This window comes from Ambystoma mexicanum, chromosome 5p (assembly GCF_040938575.1).
Source record: "Ambystoma mexicanum isolate Mex_15411 chromosome 5p, UKY_AmexF1_1, whole genome shotgun sequence".
Taxonomy (NCBI): domain Eukaryota; kingdom Metazoa; phylum Chordata; class Amphibia; order Caudata; family Ambystomatidae; genus Ambystoma; species Ambystoma mexicanum.
The window spans coordinates 482,024,720-482,052,526 of NC_090930.1; positions in this window are offsets into that span (position 1 = coordinate 482,024,720).

Below are 27,807 nucleotides of genomic sequence, written 5' to 3' on the forward strand. Positions count from 1 at the left end.
GGGAAGCTGGGTGGATGATCCCGTACCTGGCGTTAAATTGCCGCAGCGCTGGTCTAGATGCTAGTAGCTCCTTTCTTCTTGCAGCTGTAGCATTGGACACATCTTGTGAAAAGAATATTTTTGTACCTTCAGATATGAATATTTTCTTTTCTTTCACCTTGTCCATGATGACGAGAACATGCGTATATTCAAGCACTGCAAATATTAGAGTTCTCAGTGAATTCCTAGAAGGAATATTAGGTCCAACACGATGGGCCCTTTGAATATTCAACTGTATAGATGCTGGAAAATCCAGAAGCAGAGGGAGCATATAGTACAGGAACTTGGCAGGAATGTCTTTTTCAATATTTTCTGGAAGGCCAACCATCCGAATATTATTCCTCCTGTTTCTGTTTTCTAAATTCTCTGCCTGTTTCTGTAGAGACCTAACCACATTCTCAAGCTGTATCACTTTCCCTGCTACATCTTCGGTATTACTGACTCTTCTTTGATCTTCATTAATCCTTGTCTCAAAAGAGGACCACTGGTCATCCAGTAATTGTAATTTGGCCATAGTGGCTTCCATGAATGGTTTTAATGATTTGATTTCATCCAGAATGGCCTGAATTACTGGATCCTGCAAGTCTTCTTTGGGCGTAGGGGAGTCACTTTTTTGTCTCTTAGGGGCATTGCTAGCAGATGATGATGGTAAGTCTTTTAAGCATACTTTTTTTGAGGCCATGTTAAGGTCTTCAATCACTGTGCTAAATATAAGCGGAGCTCCAGACTTATGCTGGGTGAATGTAGTGAAGCTCACTTCCTAAAACATAAGGCACATGGATCTCTCCTGCTTTGGGATGTATGTCTTTTTAGTATTTAGCCATGGGGTCAATAAGCCGCTTCATAGCTCATATCCTTGTTCAGTGTGAAATTACATATAAAACTATAACAGTGAAGTGCAAACTTCCGTTAATTGTATTGTAGAAGTACAGCGCCTTTAAATTGACAAATATTATTATTAGAGATATATGTATGAGGTGCCACAGCAAGATATTCCTTCATGAGTCACAATTATCCATAAAAATGCAGAAGAGATATTGCATAAACAGCAATCCTTTTCCTTCATATGATGTTGAGGAGATCAGTATGCTTGTGTACCGCATGAAAAATGAAATGTTTTACTCAAATATTTAGAGTTCAGCTGAAGAAGCGCATTTATTATATTAATGCATGTTATTTTATCTCAAAAAGGTGCTTGTGCCTTTAAATATGATGTAGCCTTTGTTGTGGGGAATACGCGTTCCCTCGCGTTAGTCAGAGTCCGTTGAATGCGTCAGCCGACCAGCTGTCTAGACACGTTCGATCACTGTCAACGCGACTTCCCTGCTTGAGGCTGCACCCCAGGAGGTGCATAGTTGAAGTAAAGTCTTGGACAAGACACGGTTTTTACGGGCTTCGGTGGCGCTGCTAATGTATCTACATCCACGACACACCAGGTGAGTGGTTTTGTTACCGTTTTCAATGCATAAGAGGCACTAAATTGAAATAAGTTGAATTCACCGAGATGGGACCAGTGGATCATGCGTCCCTCTCCATCAGCTCTTAGCCACTCCCCCGCCATGACATTTCTTAACTCTGCAAATTGACAGTATTATCCCATGAAGACATGTGTGTTGGCCAGGCCTTTCTGTGGATGTGAACATGCGACCTGCATGTGGCCCTTTTCTGCAGTAGTGGAAGGAGGACACGTGGTTAGAAGCAGTATTTAGGAACCCCTTGTTGCACAACAAGAAAAAAAGTCTCACAGCTGTTGCTTGATATCCAGGCCTTGGAATTATCTTTTCGTGTTTCATTGTGTGACCTCTACTGCTGACTTAATTGATGTTGACGAGGTAGAGTAACTTATGGGTGCTCATTTTTAAATATGCAAATTGCATGCAAGGTAATGCCAATCTTGGCACTATGTGATGTTGGATCTCCTGAATGCAATTATAAATATTTGCAAAACTAAAGAGTAAGACTTTGCAAAATCACGTTTACTCTTCAGTTCAGTTCAGGGCCTCATTTTGAACCGACCGGGCAAATCGAGAAATAGATACATAATAACAAGTCATACTGCGTTTAAGCCTCCATTACCTGCACCACCCAATCCAAAATAGGCCCCTCAGTGTGCAAACAATGGTACCTGGATTGCAAGTCTTGTGCCCCATGGCAGAGTGGTGACATCACCTGACCCAGCACTTCTCCCAACCTCTCTAGGAGAAGTTGCTCCCAATCATCTCAACATAACTGCACCAATATGTCCTCTTCCTCTGATGTTTCTAAGTAATCACCTGCCTGCTGTTTTGGAGACGTAGCAGCCCACGTGGCATCAAGATTGGCTTGCCAAGTCACATGCCATGTACATTTAGCCTGCACCCAAGGTGTCCTGGGGACTTGCGAAACAGGGAAGTGTAAGAGATCTGCAGTGAAGGTGGCTTTATTCAGGTAGTCCATTTTGGTACACAGGTCTACATTTCCGTCCCAGGCCTTCTCCAAGGTCATCATAAGAGCTGCCAGAAAACAAGCCCACAGGCTCCCCATCAAAGAAAGGGTCATCTTCAAAACGTTGGCCCTCACACACAAATGCCTACACAACTAGACCCCCGTACCTCTCACAAAGAATCACAAGACCTCACATGGAAAAACCCACTAGAACCCCTTACATCAACCGAATCACAGGGCCCAAGGTCTTGAGGACATGCACCGGAGGCTCCGGCTTCCCCTTGATTGCCGCCTTCCAATGGAACTTGCTTCCACCCCACATTAGAGCAATAACACCCCATCTAGCCTTCCGTAAAGCCATCAAGACCATGGAGTTATTCCGATCTTGGCGGTAGAGGGTTAACGGCAGTGGTAAGGATGCCGGGGCCATTAATCCCCTACCGCCACATTCCGAGGTCCCTTAGCAGGTCCCACCAGGAACGGCTGGTCTAACCAGCCGCCCTTAGCGGGACCCGTTAAGGGACCATGGAGCTAATAACGGGCCCGCTATCTGCAGGCCCGTTATTAGCTCCTTCCCCATTCCCATTGAGCCCTATGGGGGCTCAAATGGGAATGGGGAATGGTTTACGAAATGGGGACTTACCGGGTCCGCATAGGTCGGAATGTCCCGGTAAGTCCCCTTTCCGTCTACCCGGACCCGGACCTGGGTTTGGAGGCAGCCATGGTGCTAATAGAACCATGGCTGCCTCTAAACTCGGAATGACCCCCCATGCTTTTTTTTTTAACATTCCTACACCCATTTGACAGGGTGGTCACCGCTTGCAATCCAGTAACTATATCCACACCTACTCATGTAACTCCATGAACATAATGTATTGTCTCACCTTAAGTGCTACACTGAATGTAACCAGTAGCAAGGTATGTATTATGTCACCAAGTCACTTACCAGTAACAGCACCTCAATGCCTCTGGGATGCAAGTGCGCTTTATACGTTTAAATAAACAAATCATCAACCTCTCACTGCATTGTGCATTTCAACATAATATACATGTGCTGTGTCTCATGGTCACATGCACATGCCACCATAGTTCTCAATCATGCTTTCTGCCAGTTATCTACCATGTCCCTACTTTGGCTGGTCTGTCGGCCTTCAGTCCTATGCATCCTTTCCTTGCTACCCCATCCCCATACACTCTGTCCCTGATAATCATCTACTACCTCTGTGTGGACTCCTAGCTGCCCAGCATCTTGATATGCGTTTTTCTCCAATGCATGTTTAAATAGCATTCCTGGAATGACTTCCTTCGCCTTTCCATTCACTCCCTCATTAGGGAGATGCTCTGCATGGCTCTCCATCTTATCTGTTCTTATAGTGACTCTGCCCTTTGCTCCATTAATATGTTGGCTTTTATCCACACTACTTTAGGTACTCATATTGCGCACATTTAGTCTCCCTGGTCTGTCTGGATCCCCCCAAAAAGCCAGGGCTGACCCTGCAAGTAGGATCCTCCATGTTTTCCACATTATCAGTGCAGACTTTTGCATGTACTTTGATGCCTAACCTCACTCCACCCACTGTCTAAGTTGTGTGGTCATGTTTGGTTGGTGCTCAACTTGGCCCAACCCTCTGGCACTCTTACCAGCTGCTTCTGTCACAATTTCACACATGGGATTAATGGTACCCTTCATCTTCCCACAGCCGTCTCTCCTTGTGAAATGTTGTTGCATGGTCCCTTTAATCTCCTTCTCTGATGTTAACCCATCTGTGATGTCCTTTGTAAGGAGGCGGCAATGACCCACTGTGAGGGACTCAGTGGGGTCTGTATGCCTAGCCTTCAATTGTTCCCACCCCAGCCACCCTGTCCCAAGCAGGAATGACTTCCATCATTCAGGCCCTCCTAAAACAACATCGAGCTCATTTAAATGTTTTCAACATACTTAGAAAGAGGCATGTGTGTGTGATGTGTGCACAGCTGTTGGATTTGGGTTGCATGTGGTGTAGAGGTGTGCTGGCAGGTATTTCTGAAGGTGTGGGGATTATTGTACTTAGCCAGCAGCCATGCCCTGCATAGCTGCAATCCCTCCGTAATGCATAGCACGTTGCTTTGATTCAGGATCACAGAGTCATGGATGGAGCTGGGAAATCTGGCACACTTGTGGGTAAAGAACAAGACAATTTGCACATGTATGGAGTGTTGCTTATGTCTGTTAGAGAAGACCTGCTCTCTTGCCTTGGGTGTTACAAGGGCCACACATGTACGGTCCACTTCCCTAACCACATTGCGGAACCCTGCATTGGTGTAGAACTTGCCTTTGATGTGGTTTATGACCACTTAGCCTGTCGGAAAGTATATGTGGTGATGGGTACGTCTCACCATGGAGATGTGAGAACAGATCTGTCTCATCATGAGAGATATCACCTGTGAATGTGGGAGAAATATGAATGGGTAATGCACTCAAGTAACTTTCTGCTGGAAGGTACCTGTGGCACAGAAATGCAGCACAAAATAATATCTTAAGAAAGGAGATAACCAGTTTACAGACCAATACATTAAAACTATCAACAATGAATAAAACTAAAGCATTAACCAGGCTTGGAATTAGGTGAGCACGATTGTAGATGAGGAAAATGTGTGAAAGGATGCAGCTATTTTAAAAAGTGTCTGAAGTTCTATGTACCAATTTCTGATGATGTAAGGTAAGGTACAATTACTTCAGCCGCCCGAGAACTTGCTTAATTTTATAACGGGAAGCGTAAAACGGCAAGGGTTTGATTTATGAAGCGTTTTACGATGAAAAACCCTTTCGAACATCAGGCCCCAAGTCTAGTACTGCAAAGTAAAACGGGTCACTCTTCCGGTTTGAGTATAAACAGGAGACTGAGGTAAGTGACAAAGTCAGCAACACCTCGCCTGTACCTGTGTCCTGCCCTGGGGTTGCACAATGAATGTTAAAAAATAACTCATAACAAAGCCTATGTAAGGGCTCCAAATATGGGTCACACTATAATATCTCTGAAACCGTACTTTCTGCAAGCCATCATATATATTCCAGATCTAGCTCTTGAACTATCTTGTGTCACATCAAGCCTTCCACAGCGACAAAACTTTCCAATGTCCAGGAAGGTGGAATATTGGTGGAGTCGTGCTTAAAAATGTGGTAGTATGACTAGACAAAAGGACTAGGGTAAAAGGCAGTCCATGCATCTTTCTCTTGTAGGCAAAGACATGCATGGCCTACTGTTGTCTCTGATGAACATCAGGTGTAAGCAAGAATATGATACGCCAAAAACTCTTTCTCACTGCGCACGTTCACCTTTAGCAATACCTCAACTTTGAGGTGTTCAAAATCTGCTTCGCACAACAGACTCTGATTGAGTCACTTGACAGATTACATGCCAAGTGATGTTCCTGACAACACACCGCTATTTACTAGATGTGGAAGACACCATTCACATGCATTGTGTAAGGGTGCACATGAATCTGCCTAAGAAAACAAATACTTCTGCAACCCCAGAACTATCTTCTAAGGATTAGAGCGATGTCACCCACCCACAAACTGACAATCACCTTCTAGGCTCACCTGTCAGTTTGCAAGATGTGCTCGGGAGGCATTGAGAAGCCCACATCAATACCCCTGGCCATCTCGCCCCCTTATTGTAGCTACTAACAGGCCCCACACTTTTTTGTAGCCCTGAGGGTCTTCGGATGCACACATGCTTAGCATCTCTGCTGTAGAACCCCTCGGTGCCAAGCATGTGTTCCTCTGGTGACCCACAAGGATGCAAAGCATTGCAGGACCCGAGGGACAGGTAAAGCAAGGTTCCTTATCGAGAAACCTCACACTCTCCCAACCCGACCCCTCATGCTTATCTTGGGCGGGTTCTGTTGTCCATTCTAGTAGATTGGTCTAACCACTAATGAATCACTGGCATTGTCTCTTGCTCCTTTCTTCATAGGATTTGTAGGGTTAGTTGTACCTTTGTTTCCTCACAAGTATGAGTCAGCTGGGGCTTGCTGGTTCCCTACTTTCACACAGGTCTGCATTGATCTTTGGGTGTAGAGTCACTGCCTCGGAGTAGTGTGTTCCACACAGTACCAAGTTTGGGTCAGAAAGTCAACAAAAGAGAGAGTCAATGCCCCCTCGGCCAATGGTTGTCCACAAAGGAAACAAAGAAAGTAGAACCATATGCAGGTTCTCTTCTCAACTGTAAGTATTGCCAAGGCGCTGCCTTCTCCACGATTGCATCTTTTCTTTCATGCATTTGACATAAGGTCTTGAATCTGGGATGTTGTGCATAGGCATGCCAATGCTTGCACACCAGCCCGCAGTACTTGACTTCCAGTTGTTCTCTGGTAGAGGGAGACTTCGGTTGCACCATGGGAGGATAATGATTCAAGCCTCAAGATTGCCCGGGAGGCTATCTCCATTGATATCTTGGCATCCCTGCCAGACCACCAGGCAGTCTCTGTTGTACTCTAGCAGGGCAACCAGAGCCTCCAAAGTAGGAGGTGTATGAGATAGGATGCTCTCATGAAGATGCAATGAGTCATGGGGAGAAACAGAGCTTAAATCCTTAGCATATCACAGTGGATACCATGAAAAGAGCATTGAACTAGCTGCACAATGAAAATGACTACTATGTTAAGTGATGTGGCATGAAGGTCCTTTCTTCACTTTAGGAGTTGAGGAAATAGAGCAACAAACTATATGCTTGAGGTGATACAACATAACTGATAACCAGATGCCCTGCACAAAGCCACACCTGCTGTCACTTTGATACCCTACCATTTTGCTAGTTTATGTTGGTCTTTGTAAAAATCCTGGAGGACTAGTACAGGCAATGCTCCATTTAAATGGTATGATATTATTACAAACCTGTGGCTGCTCTGAAGTCCAAGAGTCGTCCAGGCATGAAGAAGCATTCTACATCTACAGAGTTGACAATGCCAACAACAGGACATGCATGTACCTCCCCTCCCTAGTATAGCACCATTATGTAATGACATTGGCTCTCTTTATTACAGGAACTTCTGCCAATGTCCTATCTTGGAATAATTTTTGAACTGACCGTAACGCTAATGCTCTGAATCAGAAATATCAAGGTATTCACATTCGTAGTCAAGAATGGAAGAGACATGTTGCTCTGCTTCAAATCCATGCTTCAAATCAGTGCAACATATGTACCTCATTAGGGGGGCAACTTCAATATCAACCCTGCATCGTGGTTCACCTTCTTAATGAGTTTTAAAGCATGTTCACCAGCATCCCCTGCATAATGAATGGCCCCATCAAGCTCCACACTGAGAAGACCATTCAACCAATTGGCCAAAGACACCACAGAGTGCCCTTTCACATGTGTGCTAAGGTGGAGAAGGAGTTGGTGGCTGAATCATCACACAAATGCAGGTCCCCATGCCATGGGAGCTGCCAATTGTCTCCACAAGGAGAGCCAAGCATCCCAGACAGATTGGAATTTTCATGCATATGCTGCTGCCCATCCAGATAATCTACTGGGAAAAAGTAACCACTACCATGACAGATGACCTGATGGCAGACCTAAAAAGGGAGACTGTCTTCTCCAAGTTACAAATGTAAGTAGTATATCACCAGTATAAACTGAGGAAAGAGTCAGGGCCAATAACCACAGTGCCCACACCTGTGGGATTGCAAAGATATATGTGCCTGATCTATGGTACATCATCTGAGTCAGAAAGATCATGTTGTACTGCAGAACAAAGGAGGAGAACATGCCAAGATTGAGAGGGAGTGCTGCATGAGTGTTTACTGTGGTAACATTATCTCCTCGCTGAAGTCTTTCTATGGTGCCTATCCCAAGGAGGCGTTCCTTTGTCCACAAAACCCATCCCTACAGTGAAGCGCAGAAAAGTGCTGCATGAGTGTTTACTGTGGTAACATTATCTCCTGGCTGAAGTCTTTCTACGGTGCTTATTCCAAGGAGGCAGACCGTTTTCCACAAAACTCATCCCTACAGCGAAGCGCAGCAGAGTGCTGCATGAGTGTTTCCTTTGAGAACTGAACACTTTCAAACGGATCAGATTGAGTGTATCACATGGAACGTTACCCGCATGACTTTATTACACTCAATTGCTCAGGTACATTTATCATCAGACTATGTTGCTTCTTTTTATTTAACATCTGTGTCACGGCAGCGTATTGGTTAGAAAGTCGAATTTGTCCACTCGAGCAAATATGGCAATTTCAGAAAGCCTAGTCTCTGTTCTGTGATACATTTTATTTTGAAAGTATTCTTTTACTTATTTGGATACCACCTGTTTAGTGGTTAACTATCTCCATTAAAAAGAAACTGATCTTTCAATCCAGCAAACCTGGGATTCATACCATACTATCAGCCCGGAATCAGGATTGTTTTACTCAGCGGGACCAGCCCATATTACCTGATCCTAAACCACTATGGGCCTCATTCCGAGGTTGGAGGTAGCCATGGTGCTGTTAGCACCATGGCTACCCCTTTACCGCATACCGGGTCCGGGTTCTCTGAATTGGGTATTACCGGGCTATTCCAACCTTGGAGGGCCCGGTAATTCCTCATTCAAGGAACCCGGATCCTGTACTTCCCCATTCCCATTTGAGAGCCCATAGGGCTCAATGGGAATGGGGACCATGCTAATAACGGGCCCATTATTAATGGGCCGGTTATTAGGATGCTGGTCCTTTAGCAGCTCCCTCTAAGGGTGCCTGGAAAAACCAGCCCCCCTTAGCGGGACCTGCTAAAGGACCTTGTAATGCAGCGGTAAGGGGTTAACGGCACCGGCACCATTACCGGCGTCGTTAACCCCTTACTTCCAACCTCGGAATGAGGTCCTATGTCTCTGTTTACTGCCGGCGACTGTTGAGAGCCTGGAACTCTCTTTAAGACGGGCTCGGAGCTTAGCTTAGTGTTGTGATACTGGAAATGACTATGTTCCCTTGAACTCTGTTCCTATTGGTGACTGTGGGGTCCCACTGCAAACTGTTTTTCGACCCGTTGAACCTTTCGAACTGCGCAGTTTATATTACTTAATTAGCCATGGGATGAAGTATTGAGATCTGTGAGTGTTTGATTTCAAATTACTGAAACCATGCAGGCGACTGCGGGGGTCAAGTACTCCCTTTGAGCTGCGCTCAATGTCTTGCAGTAAATGGGCCCTGTGGTGAAATTTTGAGATCTGTGATTGTGCCATTCCAAATTACTGAATCGCTGCCGGCGACTGCGGGGGGTGACTGCAGGGGGTCTAGTTCACCCTTTGAGCTGTGCTCAGTGTCCTGTAGTAAGTGTGACCTGTGGTGGTAACTGCGGGGAGTTTCAGGGCCTCATTGCGACCTTCGCGGAACAGGTTAATGGGCGCTATGGAGGCGGACCCGTTAAACACGTTCCTTGAAATTATGAGGTCCCCTCGCGGGACCTGGTAAGGACGCCTGGAAAAACCAGGCATCGTTACCGGGTCCCGCGAGGGGAAGAGGGAGCTAACAACAGGCCGGTCGTAATCGGCCCGTTGTTAGCTCCCTCTCCCATTCCCATTGAACCCTATGGGGGCTCAAATGGGAATGGGGAAGGTCTGGGCCCGGGTTCCCTGAGGGAGGAATTACCAGGCCCTCTGAACTCTGAATGGCCCGGTAAGTCCCCATTCAGGGAACCCGGTAAAGGAGCCCGGTTTGGCGGCAGCCATGGAGCTAATAGCTCCATGGCTACCGCCAAACTCGTAATGAGGCTCTTTGTGTTTTCCTATTGGCCAAGAGCCAGTTTCTGGCAGAGGCTCTCTTATTATCCCACCTGTAAACATGTCTACTATATCTAAATCCACTGCCGTAAATACTTGTCATTGTAGACGCGACTCGGTACCTCCCCCGAATCTTTTGAGCTCAGGCACAATCCATGCTCCGGGGCTTCATCAGACAAAAGACATAGGACCTCATTCCAAGATTGGAGGTAGCCGTGGCTGCCTCCAATAACAGTACTGAGTCCGCTCTCATTCAATGGGGACTTACCTGTCTATTCGGACCTTTGCGGGACCGGTAAGTCCCCATTGAAAATACCATTTCCCATTGCCATTTGAGCCCCCATAGGGCTCAATGGAAATGGGGAAGGTGCAAATAACGGTACCACAATTTGCGGTACCGTTATTTGCTCCCTGGACTCTTTGCGGCTCCCGCTAAGGCCGCCTGGTAAAACCAGGCGGCCTTAGCGAGACCCGCAAAGGGACCTCGGAATAGGGCGCAAAGGGATTACTGGCACCGGTGTTCTTACCGGTGCCTGTAATCCCTTTGCGCCAGCCTCGGAATGAGGCCCATAGCAACTGAGTGTGTCAGTGTTAATAATGCACCACAAGGTATTGTTACTATCAGAACCCCCCCCAAAGTGTGTTGGATCCGGTTGTTCAGTCTAATAGGGATGCAAATTGTTTGACTAATAAATATTATATTGATGTCAAGTCTATTGGATGCCTCTATGCCAATCTGTCTTAATCGGATGCATTTTCTATCAATTCTAGCCAAAATATCCACACTGAATGACATCTCTTCAGCAGACATTGAGCGGGTTGCATTCCCTGATAAAAATTATGTGTCCCGAGCTCACCTCTATTTTTGATCTAAATTGGTGCTCGATTAGGCTTTAGCTTAAAGAGACCTACTGCCAAAATCTGGGGTTATCTGTAGTATAATGGGAGGATGAATGTAAAGATTTTCATAGCTCTACTCGCAAGGACAACCCTTTCACCAACTATCTTAAGCAGTGGAATGGGGAAAACAATCAACTAGGTGCGAGAGTGTAAAGAGCTTCCGCAACCCAGGGACCTCCCAATTCAGGGACTTGGTGGCTCCGATAATAATGATTTTCTTTTTGTTAAAAACTTTGTAGTAAATGGAGAATTACCATTTTTATCATGAAACTCTAGGGCGCGCACACATCTCTGCACTAACATGGCAATTTTAGATGAATTGCGATGTGCCCATTGTCTAATGATACAAGAAACTTCCAGTCCTTTGCTGGACGGATGCCACCTTTTTTTTCAGGCAGCAAAATTGAGTGGCAAGTGTAAGCAGTACAGTGGTTTGGCCATAGCCTTAAGATGTGATCTCCTGGTGGTCTATCAACAAGTTTTAAAATTGCTGTATGGTTTCTTGGCATTTGAGCTTAAATTCTCTTTAAAAGAGTTCTTTATCTTACTGGTTAATATCTATTGGCATAAAGGTGTGGGTGATGATGATTTTTTTGCTGTCTATTGTCAACTTGGTTTGCAAGTGGAGGGTGAGAAGTGGCACTCGTGTTTTGTTAGCCGGTGACTTGAATGTCAAATGTGCTTCCACTCGTGTTGATGACCTTTTAGTCAATCTTAAATCTGATAATTACATGTTTAGGCAACACTCTAACAATGGATTGGAATGGAGCTCTACTCTTACTTCTTTAAATCTACATTCCTTGCATGACCAAATTAATAATTGTGGTTCTAACCAATATACATGGTTTTGCGGCGCTAGTCATACTATGATTGAGTATATTTTTGCCGATCCACACTTGCTGGAGGTCTGTTCTGACTTCTCGATAACTCCAACCTCCTGGAGTGATCAATGTATGTTGAGAGCCGCTTTAAACCTTCCCTTTGCTCTCTTTGATAAGGAGATTATAGGTCCTTGTGATTTAAATGTTTGCCCTGGTGGTAACGCTGTTCGTCGAATCACTTTGAATGTCGACAAATTAGCCTATCGTTTGTGAGAAGTGAGGGGCTGTTCCACACTTAAATGGAAGATCAACATGTTTAATGTTGAGAATTATGAAGGCTCTATTCATACTTTAACATCTGGTGCAATGTACAATCCCAAATCTAGTCGTAGTTCCACTCACAAGAAACATCAATATGTTTATGATGTACAACTAGCTCAGAACAAATCTACAATGAGGTGTGCTCTAAGGTCAATAAAGTGCCAACCTATTTCAAATTAATTGAAACTTGTCAAGTGTAAATCAGTAAAACAAAACTATAATATTTACTGTAAACAGTAGCAAGCGTGTTTGCTCCAGCAAGATGCTGAACTGGTTTTACAAGTCCTGTCTAGTAAAGATGATGGCATTATTTTGGTCCCTAATTGATGGCCAAGCGCTGGTTGCTTGCACTGCCAAGCTAAAGGCTGTAGATGAGTCAACTTGGGCAATGTTTTTTTAAAATCTTTATACAGTGGGTTCTGTAAAACCCTATGACCAGACAGTCAATCCAATCATTGTGACGGCAAAAGAGCTTGCCATTAAAATCGGTGTAGACAAAGACTTTGACCTAATTGCTTCATGTAGACCTTCAAGAGCTTCTGGGCCCAATGGTCTCTCTAATGACATTCTAAAATCTCATCCAAGAAATTGGGCTAATGTCTTAACTATCTTATTTCAAAGTATCGTATGTACCAAAACCTTTCCATCCACATGACAATTCGCCTATATTGTACCTATCTTTAAAAAGGGCTTGAGGACTGACCCGTCAAACTACAGAATGATTTAATTGCTGGACACTGATAGCAACATCTTCTCATTTATCTTACTTGAGTATTTGGAGAAATGGGCTGTCGATAAATCCAGACTATTCAAATTCCAGACTGGTTTCTGAAAGGATTATTCAACTTCTCGTAATGGCATTATTGTTACATATATTCAGAACTCGACACGTGCCACCCCCGACGCTCGTACCTACATGGCATCAATCGATCTTTCATCTGCCTTTGATCACGTAGACCGTGTCAGACTGTGGTGCATGTTGAAAAACTGGGGGATTTCAGTGGCTTTTTGGAGCTCATTATAGGTCTTCATGAGAACTCTTTGGTTAGGGTAAGTCAGAATAGAGACAGTGCCATGTCTCGGTGTATTCCAACTCAGTCCGGGCTTAGACAGAGATGTACCCTAGTGGCCTGTTTATTCAAAATGTACGTATCCATTGCTAGTGATTACTTGATCCCGGCTGCATTAATTGCTCCTAAGGTGGGTTCTCAGCATGTTTCTTGGCTCGCATATGCAGATGACTTTCTTCTTTTCAACAAATCTCATGTCGGTTTGAAACAACTCCTCAAGTACTTTTCCGCATTTGCCTCTGATAATGGTCTTAAGATTAATTCAAAGAAAACTAGAATTCTAGTAAATCCAGAAGTCAGAAAAAGCACCAACAAATGTGGTCTTTGGAAGACACTGTGATCACCTCAGCCTCCCAGATGACATACCTTGGCTACATGATATCGGCTGCGCCAGGTTTTGTCAATGGGTGGAATGTGCTAAATCTGAAGGCGACCATTCTGGCCTCACAAGCCTTTTGCAATACACCTGAAATTTGGATCTTTTTCTATTCTGCCCATAAAGAAATTCTATGTAGGCAACGTGGTGCCAAAATTAATTTACGGACAGGAATTGTTTTACCACAATGCTATGAAATGGCTGGATGTGTGAGAAGCGATGTTATGGAGATGAGTTTTAGGAGTACCTACGTGTGTTCCACTTGCGGCGATAATGTTTGAATTGGGCCTTACCTCTATCCATGCCCGGGTGGAATGAAATTTGTTGTCTCTATTTAGGAGATTACTTTTGCCCACTGGTGATTCTCTTTATTTGAATTTACAAGAAACTATGAACCTGAGTGCCAGCGTGAAACATCCACATTTTGTCACTGCAATCAAGACCAACTGTGTGAGAATTTGTTTTATGGAAATGTAATGTGAATATAGATACCCTCATATCAAACCCAAATAAGGCAAAAAAACAGTTGTTCGATTATGATTGGATTGAGACCCATGAGAAATTACATGGTTATACCTCCATGGCTCATTTTACCCATGAAAACAAAAAGAGGGGTGAGATTGTGACATATCTCATTAAGTTTCCAGATAGACATCATAGCAACATTTTCCTTCAATTGGGATGGAATCTGTTACTAACCAAAGAAATTCTCGCACATCATGGTTTGATTGCTTTTGACGATTTGGAATGTGGATTTTCTCATCAGGAGGGAATTACTGAGTCATCCAGACATCTCTTTTTGTTCTGTGAGGAGTTAAAGGATAAAAAGCTTTGTTATCTGGCCATAATGTTTTCTGCCAATCAGTGGGTTCATGAGAGTAAAATTTGGCATCGCTGCATTAGCGGAAGTAATACTTCGGAAATCTTAGCTGGTGCATCATTTTTCAAGGTTTTGAATTTGAATGAATGTAAGCCTAACATTTCTAATGTGCTGGACACGATGTAATGTAGTTTGTATTTGGTATCCATTCCTTTTATGCCATTTGTATAAAAGTGTTATGTATTTTGTGATTTTCTCCTCAGATGAGCCAATCGTAAATTTTTTGTGTATTGTTGTTTGTGACTTTTTATTCAACACATGAGTTCTTTTATTGCTTCTGTATCTGTTTAGCGCCATTTTACATCTGGAAATGTTGATATCTGGAAATGCTTTCTTGTATATTCCTGTTTTATGTGAATGGTTTTGTAAAGGTTATTTAACCATCTACAATTAAAAAAATGGCAAGATTGAATTGTCTTAAACTAGTTATGGGATGAGTTCCTAAAACATGTTCACTAGCCGCATGTCATTCTATAGATGCACATCAAGTATTATAGTTAAAATATCCATACACAAATGCATTGTGTCAAATGCAAAAGCGAAAAAAAAGATTGCATATGTTTGGGTGGTGAATCTGTAGGGCCAATGTAAGCACCATGACAATATTTATATAATTAGCTACCCTATCCTTGAAGATATTATCAAAACGATTGGGGCCAGTGATTTTGCCTACTACTGCACGGTTTAATATGTAACTTAATAACAGCGTTGTGGTTTTCTTATATTCATCTCCATTATTTAAATGAAGAGACAATCAATTAGAGTTGACAATAAATTGTCAGTTTCAATGTTTTGTGGAGTCCATTACAGTATCATTAAGTTACATATATCACAGTGCAGGGGTAGGCTGAATCACTAGAGCCAAGTCTTTTGATAATGAATATAGAGGTAGGGTAACTGATTAGCTACATATTGTCATAGTGCTTGCATAGTTTCACCACATACTGATTATTTGTTTCTGTTTAGCATATGACAGAATTAATTGGTGTAGAGATATCTATTAGCCAAAATACTTGTTTATACTAGAAGAGTGACACATTCTCAATGGAAAGTACATTTATACTTAGGCACCAGACATATATTACTAAAGGGAAGCCATTTAGATAATGAGTGAACAATATTTTGTTTTGCTTGCAGATATAAATAATGATACATGTATGAGGTTTTCACTCAACATAGATGATGGAAATAATAAACATTGATTACATGTGTGTTATTAGATAGGTTGTGAAAAAAATCCTCCTGATCAAGGTCCTACAGTAATGACTAGGGAGGGAAACATGTTGAGGTGTTGTGCTACATTATAAACATATTGCCATGAATATTTACATTTCTACATTAATGTATAGAAGCATACTCAAACTATTGAGGAGCTTTGTATATGATTGACAATTTAGGAATTCAGCAGGTGTACAGCTCAAGTAATGTTTAAACAAATGTGTTTATTTTTTATGATGATGTTATATGTTATTTATGTAATTAATGTTTGGAACATTGGGATCGAAACATTTTTATATCAACAACATGAGTTACAGATCTTGATGTAGATGGTTGTACTTTTAGAATCCAATAGTATTGTGGGATAATATATATGAAGTCCCTCCTCTATCAGTAGATAGTATTTGTTCCAGGATGAGGAGCATCTCATGTTTTCCTGGATTTTCTAAAATATTTAGAACTGAAAATTAAGGAACACTTTATAGAGACTTTGTAGTAATTGAAAATAATGTACAATTCTGTGTGCTCATTCAATGTTCCATTGCCTTAGTCATTTTCACTCAACAAAGTGGCATAAGTATGTGAGCTATGGCATCCGTTCCCACAACACCCACTCCAGTCTAACCAGCTCCTGTCTGCTTTTTTGAAGTGCTGCATTTCACAGCAAGCAGCTCCTAGTCAAGTGGCAAGACTTTCAGGCTATCAGGCAGGGCAAAAAATATATCTCACTCTAGAAAAACAAGATATACCACCAATTTGCTGCAACCTTCGGATTTAAATAATGATAAATACACTGAATATACATTACATTAAAAGTTGTTACAGCAAACACAGATCTCATTAAACTTTATATTTGCATTTGGGTTTACAGTTATTTGATTTGAAGAACAGGGATGTCAATTTCGAACTTAAATTACTTACACTAATGCATTTACAGAGGCGTTCCCAGAACGGCGCCTGCACAATAGCCAAAAGACAAGAGCAAGTAGATAAATCAGTTCTAAATGGTATGAACAAAGCAGGGCATAGACCAAAGACAAAACAGCCTAAGAAATATAAGAAACAGGTGACTAACAAAGGCAACATTACCCTAAGGGGCAAGGGCTTCAAACTAAAAAAAAAACTGTTCAAATACACAAAATGACATTATTACGTGGCACTGGAGCGAGTGGTGGGGGGGTCAGCTAGAGACGATCCAGGTGAGGGAAGGGCAAGCTACATCGTTAAGAAGTCATTCGAGAGGACAGCTCAGGTGCAACCATCTGTTTTGGAAGCAACACATGTTCAAATCCCCGTCCCGCGATTGTAGACTGGTCTCCAGAAGAAAGCACGTCATAAAAGATGAATTAATTAAGTTTAAGCAGAACTTTGAAGAGATCTATATTTGGGCTGGCTTTCAATGTGATGGCAGTAGAAAGAAATGGGGGAAACCCTCTTTTTTGTTGAGGGGGGCCTGACTCTAGAGGGTAAGTAAGTAATAGTGAAAAGGGACACAGAGTCATGGCTACCCCTCTCTTTGGCGCACAGCATGTGTGAGAAAACCTACAGAAGTGCTAGGAATTATTGTGTACTAGCCATTTCAACTCACAGATAAAGTGGGAATAATACTGATAAAACAACATTTATTCACATTAAAGAGACATATTAAAAGCAAAAACCAGGCTCTATACGAGTATTCCCCAAGGTGAGTGTATCGACATATTGAAAACATATTTGGATCAAAGACCAAAGTCTGAACCACCTACAGCGTTTTTACCCGAATGCACCAGACTAGCTCTGACAGAACATTTCTTTTCTACAAAGACACTTTCTACCAACAATGCAATGGGACCAGCATGGGGGCCACGTTTTCCCCTGATGTAGTGAATCTTTACATTGATACTTTCAAACAACAAACCATCTATCATGAGAACAACAGATTTACTAATCATCTGATGTGACGGCATCGTTATATCAATGATGTTTTTATGATATGGAGAGGCTCAGAGAATACACTCAAAGACTTCCTCATCTGGCTAAATGCCCAGAATCCTTCAATCAAATTCACAATGCAGTATGATAAGACCAGCATACCTTTTTTTGACCTAGAAATCTACAAGACCAGTGAGAGCACTCTAGGTACTACACTATATAGGAAACCTACAGCCAAAAATACCCTCCTGGCATTTTCGAGTTTTCAACCCTGTAGTCTAAAAAAAAAACCTGTCATAGAGCCAATTTCTTCTCCTCGACGGAACTGTACAACTTTATCCAATTTCAACAGTACCAGTAAAGACCTGTCTGCTCGTCTAAAGGAACATGGCTACCCGGCCCACACTATACGGAGAGCACGCAAAAGAGCAAGGAACACCCCCAGAGAGCTCTGCCTATCTCCACTCCCCAGAGATAAACAAGCTGATAAAATAACTTGTGTCACCACTTTTGCTCCTCTTAGTTATCCACTAAGAAAGGCGATACTACAGCATTGGGATGCTCTCCAAACAGATACCTTCAAACCTGCAAAACCACGATTTATCTTCGAACACAGCAAAAATCTTAAAGACCGCTTAGTACACACCTACGAGGAACCTAAACAATCAACTACCACTCAGACTACTCTATGGCATTTACCACCAGTCTTAGGTCACCATAGATGTGGCATGTGCTCTGTCTGTTGCCTCACCAAAGACATGAAAGAAATCGACTTTAACAAGACATCATGGAAGTTCAACACTTTTACCAACTGCAATACCAAATGGTACGTATACAGCATCAAATGCCCATGTGGGTTGATTTACGTAGGCAAATGCAAATGGGAAATCCACCAATGTATTTGTGTGCCGAAATCATGTATTAAGAACAAAGTGGACGACAAGCCGATGTTGGCTCATTTAAAGGCCAAGAAACATCGCTATACAGACCTGTTTTGGTTCATAATACAAACAGTCCAAAATTATTTCAGAGGAGGTGACCACAACCTTCTGTTGTGCAAGCTGGAGGAAAAATTGATATACTGCCTCGATTCTGTAAAAAAAGGCCTCAATGTCTCCATAGAATGGAATCTCTTTTTCAACTAAGCCACTTTTTCCAAAATTGCTTAACCGCTTTCATTTACGTTTGCGACATAGACCTAGGTTTGTCTAAAAGCCAAGTAGCAGACTTACACCACGCTTGACATCAGACAAGATCGTACCATCTATTTCCATTTCTGCCCAAGACTATAGCCACTGATCACAATGACAGGATCCCAATATTTGCACATGTTTGCTTAGCTGGATTTATGCAATACCCCTGTTTTTCATTAAATAACAAGATATATAGACCTCAATGTACTCTGCTGCACTACTTGTATCAGCCGTCCAATGTACTCCACTGCACCAGGTTCACTGAAAGCACTGCCTGGTATCAGGGTCTGTATACAATAGCAATTGCTGCAACACTACCTGGCACGCACACTTGCCACACCTGGCACCTCCCCTTCAATCATGATGCCCAGCGACACCATGTTCATAATATGACTTTATGGCACAATACTGTCCCACAAGTCATCCTTCTGACTTCAATGTCTCATCCGGTTGATCTCTCTAAAAATCATCATTTAACATTCATATATAAATCATCTCTTCCTACTACACTGTCTTTTTCTAACAATTGCACGGTAATAGTCAGCTACGGCATTTACATAGCACGCAGAATGCTATTGTTCATGCCAATAAAGCGGTTGAGACATACATTAGTCTTCTTGGGCTCCGCGCATGTACGCACTCTCAGCCACTACTCCCTAGACTCCACAGCTTGCCGGTTGCATGGTAAGCCCTGTGACCGCCCTCGATTACTCGCTGCACGACTCACCTATGTGGTCTCACAACCCCCGTCGCCCACATGTATGTCTTGCCCTACCTGCATGGTAATTTAATCTTGTAACTTTTTGATGTGTAATTCTTCAATGAACAATGCTCACGATGCAGTGTTTTTTGCTAGGCAATATCATGCGTCTCATGAAACAGACTCTGCCTGTCCTGATTGAACTTCACCACCTTGCGCATGATGGCACAAGAGTCTTTTTGACAACCATTCGATGCTAAGTAATGCATATTCCACAATAGTTCTCAGCAAAGCTACACCACGGGTCCCACATACAGACCCTGCACACATCCAATATCAGATACTCACTCGGAATGCCACAACAGCACCACCTACGCTATGTTCCCACACAGCCACCCAGTCACTACTAGCAGATGCTGGACGCACGCTTTAGTCATAAATTCCTATTATTGTAACGCCACCATCCTCCTTGAAGCAGCTATTCTGTCTGCATTTACTTCCTCTCAGTCGCACTTCACCTCTAGGCTGTATGACTGTAACTCCACCAGCCTCCTTTAAGCAGCTATTCTGTCGGCATTTATTTCCTCTCAGTCGCATTTCACCTCTAGGCTGCATGAAACCGACTGAAATCTCTTCATCTGTACACACTCCCGAGTAGCTGACTTAATTTGTACTTTGCTTTGCCTACAGCACCTCTTTGTGAAGCATCTGCACATTCAAGCCCCCTGGCTCCCCACCTGATTGCGACGCTACCTTGAAATTACTAACGCGTGCGACCCATTTGGAAACCAGGTACCCTCTCTTTTTTTTTAAGATAATCAGAATAGATGGTCTCGGCCGACTCCCAAGTGGGGCAGCTAGACGGGGCGCCGGGCCGTGTCCCGCCCACGGCGGGCGGGACGGGCGGCGCTGCCTACCCCCCGGCCTCTCATGATAGTAAGCAGTAACACTGTCAGGTGTGTCCTTCTTTCCATGACAGTAAGCAGTCACACTGTCAGGTGTGTCCTTCCATTCCATGATAGTACGATTTAACCGGATAACTCTTTTTCCAAGCAGGCCTAACAATAGGCCTTCTCTTTGCCTCTATAGCAACCACAAGAGCACTTAAGAAATGTTGCCTGTACATGAGACAGCTTCTCCAGTAAACTTCTTCTCAAGACGCCACCCACTACTATAGGTACGGGCCTACCTATAGCCCCTCTTCCAACCCTATACACTAGGTTGTTTTTGATCACACAGCCCAATATCCACTTTTTAAACAACATTTTATTCTCGGTTTTTCTAGATGAATAGACACCTCTGCTTCTACAAGTCTCTCGCTAACAGCATTCCACAGTGTCCTGAAGACAGTATGGAGCATTGTATGTTCTGTGCCACTTCGAGAATTTGATGCAAAACTGCTTCCGAACCAGAAACACCTAATTTTGTGCCGACATTAGAAATGTACTGCTAATGTTTCAACAGTACATGAAACATCACCTATTGTGTTACTAACCACACCATGTACAGAATTGTTATGCCTTACGCTCAGTGCATGACTAAGAGCCTTGTTTTTGTTGTTTTTTGCTTTTAATATAATAATAATAATTTAGCATTTGTATAGCGATACGAACCCTCAGGTATCTGAGCGCTGCTTATTATTACCCCTGGTGTGTGGTGCTCATTTATCGACCTCAGAAGGATGAAAGGATGAGTTTGACCTTGCCGATGTTTGAACCTGTGTCAGCAGGTTCTGCACAGATGTCAAAGCGAGCGCTCTACTGCACTGTGCTATCGGACCGACTGTATGTCTCTTTAATGTGAATACATTTTGTTTTATCAGTATTATTCCCACTTTATCTGTGTGATCAAATGGCTAGTACACAATTCCTAGCCCTTCTGTAGGTCTTCCCACACCTCCTGTGCGTCAACGAGACGGGTAGCCGTAACCCTCCAGCCCTTTTCTCTATTTCAATGTGATGGGCAGTGGGTTCCCAAGTAGGGGGAGTGAATAGGGAGAAAGAGGTGTTGCATGGGGGAATTGAACAGTGAGTTTGAGAGCAGAGGGGTGGAGGGAAAAAGGAGTAGGCACGAGCAGTAGTCAAGTATAAAGAGCACAAGGGTGCAGACTGGAGTTTAGAGTTTTCCTAAAGTCAAGTAAGAAATTGACACTTTTTCTGAATGTTGAGAAAGTGAATAGGAGCAGCAGAGGCGTGGTAGTGAGGAGTTGTAGTGGAACTGGGATTGTCTTTACGACAAAAACAAGCATGCAACTTATCTCAGAAGTCTTTTATTTTATTTTTTTTTAAACTTCAGATCAAATACACATGTTTAAATATCCACAAAATAAGTGAACGCTGGGGTATTACAGTGCATAATCACTCAAGAATCCTTACACAACAACTTGAAACAAGTGGTTTCATGTTCCCAGCCTACTCATTATGGATGCCTGCTAGATGCGCCCTGTAAATGCCCAGGGCACGAACAGTTCAGATCTAAACATTGTGCCAATTCATAGACATTGATCCAGGTATCTTTATCTAGTGACCAGGGTTAAATAATGCCTTAATTGCACATAGTAGTCACTCTATACAAAGACGCTTACACTTCTGTTATGATAGTAAAATTAATAATTCAACATACAACGTGGTTATTTCTGTTTGCAGCTAAATCAAGATCAATATATATATGCACCCCCGCCGTGCAAACTGTTTCCTCTAACATGAGAGGGAAGTCTGTCTGAGAAAACCCTCCGTCTGCTGTAACTGATGGCTTCTATTGCGAGATTCAATTTCTTGGAAAATGAGATCTGCCATCCGTAATGGCATTTTCTTAGATTGCTGTCATAAACTCGATCTCATAAAGGAAGCGTATTTAACCTCCTGCAGGCACGGGCAGCTATTCTGCCAAAATGAAGGTCACTAGAAATCTGTCCTTTCGTTCCTCTAATACCGCAGTGACTGCTAATTTCGGAAATCTACGTACTCACATCCTTGATTGTAACTTGCAGGCCAACAGGTTACCCTCAAACAGTGTGGAGGGAAACAATCGCAATTTACAGACATGTATTTATTAGTGAGAGGAAAGGGCCTGAGGAGAGATGTTCACTTTCATTGATTTGGCGTGTTTCTTAAGCACGGGTCTAGCAAGTAGACGCAGCATGGCGCTTTACAACAAGTTAACTGAGGAGTACATTGCAAAGAAAAGCATTAACGGGCAGACTATAAACTAAACATGTGCACGTCATGGTCATACATGGTATGCGTATTGTTTGTTTATATAGCGCCTACACACAGGCAAGTGTTTAAACGTGCTCAAGGAGGGTGGGAACACGGAAAAAAGCATCAGTCGCTCAGAACCCTTGAAATCTGAGACAATAATAGTCTGCATAGGCAGAGTAAGTGCATAAAATACATTTAACAGTATGGGATATAGCAAATAGACCTGACAGTGATTCTGCAATTTTAACAGTTATTAGGGGTGAATACAGGGGCAAAACAGACAGACGATCTTCAGTCGTGGTGCATACGGATCGTGCAAGTGCACAGAGGGCCACAGGGAGCAGAGGATCAAGTGCACTCAGTCGGTTTAGACTGGCGTAAGTGCAGAGAGAGCCACTCTCTTGGGTTAATTTCTCGGTGCATTGAGTGTGGGTGGGGTGTAGGGCCCTGAGGCAAGTGTGAGAGAGGACTGGCGGGGGTGCCAGTGACCAGTGAGACTCTGAGGTGCACCAGGCGGCTGATCAGCATGCTGTAAGGAATAGGAGGGAGAAAGGGAAAGGAAGAGAACTAGGTCAGCAGGGTAGCAGGAGAGAGAAAGAAGTGGAGAAGAGGAAGGTCTTGAGGAATTTCTGGATTTTCAGGAGATCCGGCTCAAGACGTAGGGCAGCAGGGAAGCTATTCCAGAGGGAGGCACCTGCAGAGGATAAGGATCTCCCACCAAACCTCTGCTTGGAGAACCAGCTCATTCGCAGAAGGTTTGAGGTAGATGAGCATAGGGCTTGTGAGGGACAGTATTTAGGTAGGCAGCGTTGAGGGTAGGCCCATTTAAAAACAATAGAGATTAGAAAAATGTGAACCACAAACGAAATATAACAATACTTTGGAGCCAACGAGGGAATGCACTATTTAGGCCTCTTGTACTTATTGGAGGGACAAAACGGGCCCCCGGCCGGCAATGGTGTTGCCTTGGTCTATCTGCATGTGCAAAAACAAATAAACCAACAAATACATCTGATATGACACGTGCTTGACATATACCTAAACCACAGCCAGGACAGTTCAAATTCATGTGAAGCTAGCTGCAGCCCATTTCACCTTCATTAATACGGAGACCAGCAACGCCATGCCATTCCTGGGAGACTAATCGAGGCACTACAGAATGCCTATGAAGCAAAGATACTTTAAGCTTGTTGTACAGCTTTTACCTTCTTACCTATTACTGAAAATAACCACAAGGATACACGACACCTGAATCGCTGTCTAAATTACAGGACCCACTGTGCTGCAATAGTATATTTTATGCTAGTAGGGTACGTCTCTAGAGGAGGGGCCGTTTATACTTTTAGCTGGAAAGAAAGGGACTGTCTGCTCCCATGCTCTTCTGGAGTGCCGCAAATCATTTCTATGTGCACGTCACATACATCATACGGCGAGGAGACCACCAATTCAAGGAATAAAACCATGGGCCTCATTTAGAGTGCGGCTGAAGAGAAAATCTGCTGTCTTTTTCGCTGGTGGATATACCGATTTAAAGTTTGTATTAAGCCGGTTTTCCAGCCGGCAGAAAATCTGCTGGTTCTGCTGCATGGCAACATGGACCGTTGTAATTTCCGCCGGCAGAAAAGCTGTGTAAAGCTAATGTAATGCAAACTTTCAATAGAGTTCTTTTGGGCTAAACTGCACAACATACCCAGATTCGCCACTAGTGGAAAAGGTTGCTTTGTTGTGAAAGGCCACGGCTTAAAAACTACACTAACCTGGCTTAACAAAACATTAAACATGTAGGTAAACCCACTTCCTCCACCCATTTCCTCCCTTCCAATATTAATTCCCACTTCAACCCCCCATATCTTTCCAAACTTTATCCATGTCCTCTCCCCAAGCAACTGCCCATCTTTCTTCCCTACCTCTTCCCTCTCTTTTAACCCAGACTAGCCTGTTCATCCAAACATCACTAACTGCCCTCCTTACCACAATAATAATCCTTTGGCTTCAACTAATCATCATTTAACCAACCATGCCCCCGGCTACCGCTTCAATATCCCCACTTTCCCCAATATCCTCAGACCCCCAACTCACCACCACTCTCCTCTTCAATGAAAGCCAGGCTGACCTACCACATCAGCAACAAAGAAACACCACAATGCAAAACTTACTTGCCCCCTGCCACCGTGACCTGTCAACAAAAAAGCACTGTCTCTCCCTATTACCCACCTCCCCTGCCCTGCACACCCCCTGAAGAAAAGACTACCCTAAAGCCAAAGTAATCAGGATGGGTAGGTAGGCTACACGCAACAGCGTTAACCGCCAACTGTTCCTGAACCTTCGCCGGCACCCCTATAAATAGATTATGGAGGCACTCTACCTCCACACGGCTCGCTGGCCAGGATGCGGTGTCCAAAACCTCCCTGAGGGGCAGCATGTACCGCATGCTCCCCAGGGCCCCACTTTGGTCTACACTGCACAAAATACCCAGACTTGCCATTAGTGGAAATGGTCGCTTTACTGTGACAGGCCACGGCTTACAAACTACGCTAACCTGGCCCCTCTGCCTTACAGATTAAACACAACATTAAACATGTAGGTAAACCCACTTCCAAATATTCTTCCTCCCTTCAACTCCCCCACATCTTTCCAAACTGTATCCATGTCCTCCCCCAGAGCCACCACCCGTCTTTCTTCCCTACCTCTTCCACTCTCTTTTAATCCTGGCCTAGCCTGTCCATCTAAATAGCACTAACCACCCTCCTCACCACAGGAATAATTTGTTGGCTTCAACCAACCATCATTTAAGCAACTGTGTCCCGGCACTCAGAAAAACCCTCCTTAAAGGTGTTCTTTCTGACCCACCCCCCTGTTATCTTCCCATTTACACCCCAATCATTCACTCACTATTCTTTTTTGTTTTTTTAATAAAAAACACTACCCTCCCCAAAATCCCTACACCAGACATAAACTACTCAAACTGAAAGAACCGTTCTTTTACTCCCCTTGCCCTCCTTCCCTTACCCCCAACCGACCACTTCAAATCGCTCACAAAGCAACCATAGACGTTACTATGCCTTTCCCTCTACATGTTGATAGCATCCCTACCCAACCCCATCCTTGAAGGACAAACCCCCTACCATCACAAAAACCCTTTGTAACTTCATTAGTATATAGGTAGGGTGGCCATTGACCTCCGGCCGCCATGGCCACCCTACCTATATACACAATCATAATAGCCATCATCCCCTTCCGTCCCCACTAACAAAATCACCTGTGAAAACACTGTACTCAAACTGCACTAGAACCCTTATATCACCCACATTAATAGACATCCTCCATAGAGCAACCAGTCCCTTACTCCTTCTTCAGAACACCACCTCCTGCTACATCTGTGGAAGAAACGACAAATTAAGCACCACACGCAACTGAACCCCACCCACTCACCTCCTGCTACTCCATTTCCATACCCAACACTTGTCACTATAATTCTCTCACTCCCTTTTGCCCCTATTCCTTCCCTGTACTTCAAATACCTGCTCCTCAAGTCCCCCATCTGGCAATCCCCACCTACCACAATGTAACTCCAACAAAATGTTGCGCATGCTCTCATAAACTCCACCCCCTACCACATTTCACTGATGTCCCTTTCTCCCACCTCTGACCTGATAAACCAGCACATAGTCGTTACGTGTCTGCCCATTGTGCCTCTTCATAACAGGACACAACACCGCCCCTCCCTTTCCTCTTTTACGAAACCAATACCTTCTTCTACCTTTTTTTTTTGGACACCAGATTCATCATCCCGAACATCTCCACAATTAAACCATCATAAACCTGCACCAGCACCCCTATGATGCAGAACCCCCTGGACTCTACACCATAAACCTTGTTCACCCCACTTCTTCTGACAACTACCCCTTTCCCTTCTAATCCATCCTTCCCTCATCCCCCTGACCTCTTTTCGAGCCATCTAACCCACTTGCTCCCCCGCATAAACTCTTCTTCAGAGTCCTAACAGGCCCTTGTCATCAACTTGCACCCTTTTACCTAATAGTCTTTCTTTTATATATAGTGCAGAACCCTCTTATCCTTATTCCACATGCTCATTTACTCCAGTTTCCCCGATACAGCCTGCCCACCAGCCCTCCGGTGTCACCAGTCTCTGGAGGATAGCTCAGAGGCAACGTGCTCGCCTTGGAAGTAAGATGAGGCAGAGCAACACAGGTTCGATCCCTGGGTTCCGATCCTGAGCCCCGACTGGTGCTTCCCTTACGAATTTTCACCTAGACAAACTAAGAACCCTGGAACATAATGTGTTTTCAGGTAATAAGCACAATTGAAGACATCACCTCCCAGGTCTACTCTACCGACGTTATTCTCTCCTCTCAATGAGCCACAAATGTTGCTGCAACCAACCTCTGTAGTTTCCCATTATTTATCGTTCCAAACATAACCTGTCTCCACTCCTCCCCAACTCCAATCACTGTAATCCCTTGTATTCCCAGACCTTCAAAGACCCATTTGCTTAGGGGCCAACATATTCAACAGCATCTCATGGCCATCTACAAACCAACATACTCCTGCATGGGTACTCCCCTGTACTCACCCCAGCAATACCAATTGCTCCCCCGCTCCTTGCCAGGTACCCTCATTATTGCTCCCCCATTGCACCAGGGGCGTACCTGCACCCCACGTCCTGTCCATGCAGTAAATCCCCTCTCCACACCCCTGCAGTAGCTCCACCACCCGCCTCCTTTGACAATGCACCACATGCTCACCCTAGTAAATGCTTACTCCCCCGCTCTTTGCCATGCACCTCAGCCTGCTGCCCCCCATTGCACCAGCGCCATACCTGCGCCCTCTATCCCTGCAGCTTAATTCCTTCACCGCACAGCATGCAGTAACACCTCATCCCTCCTTCGTAGCCAATGTACTCCCATGCTCACCCCTCCGAATTCCCCATGCGACCAATATTCACCCACTCTAACAGGGGGCATCCATGCACCCTCGTTTCATGCAGTTC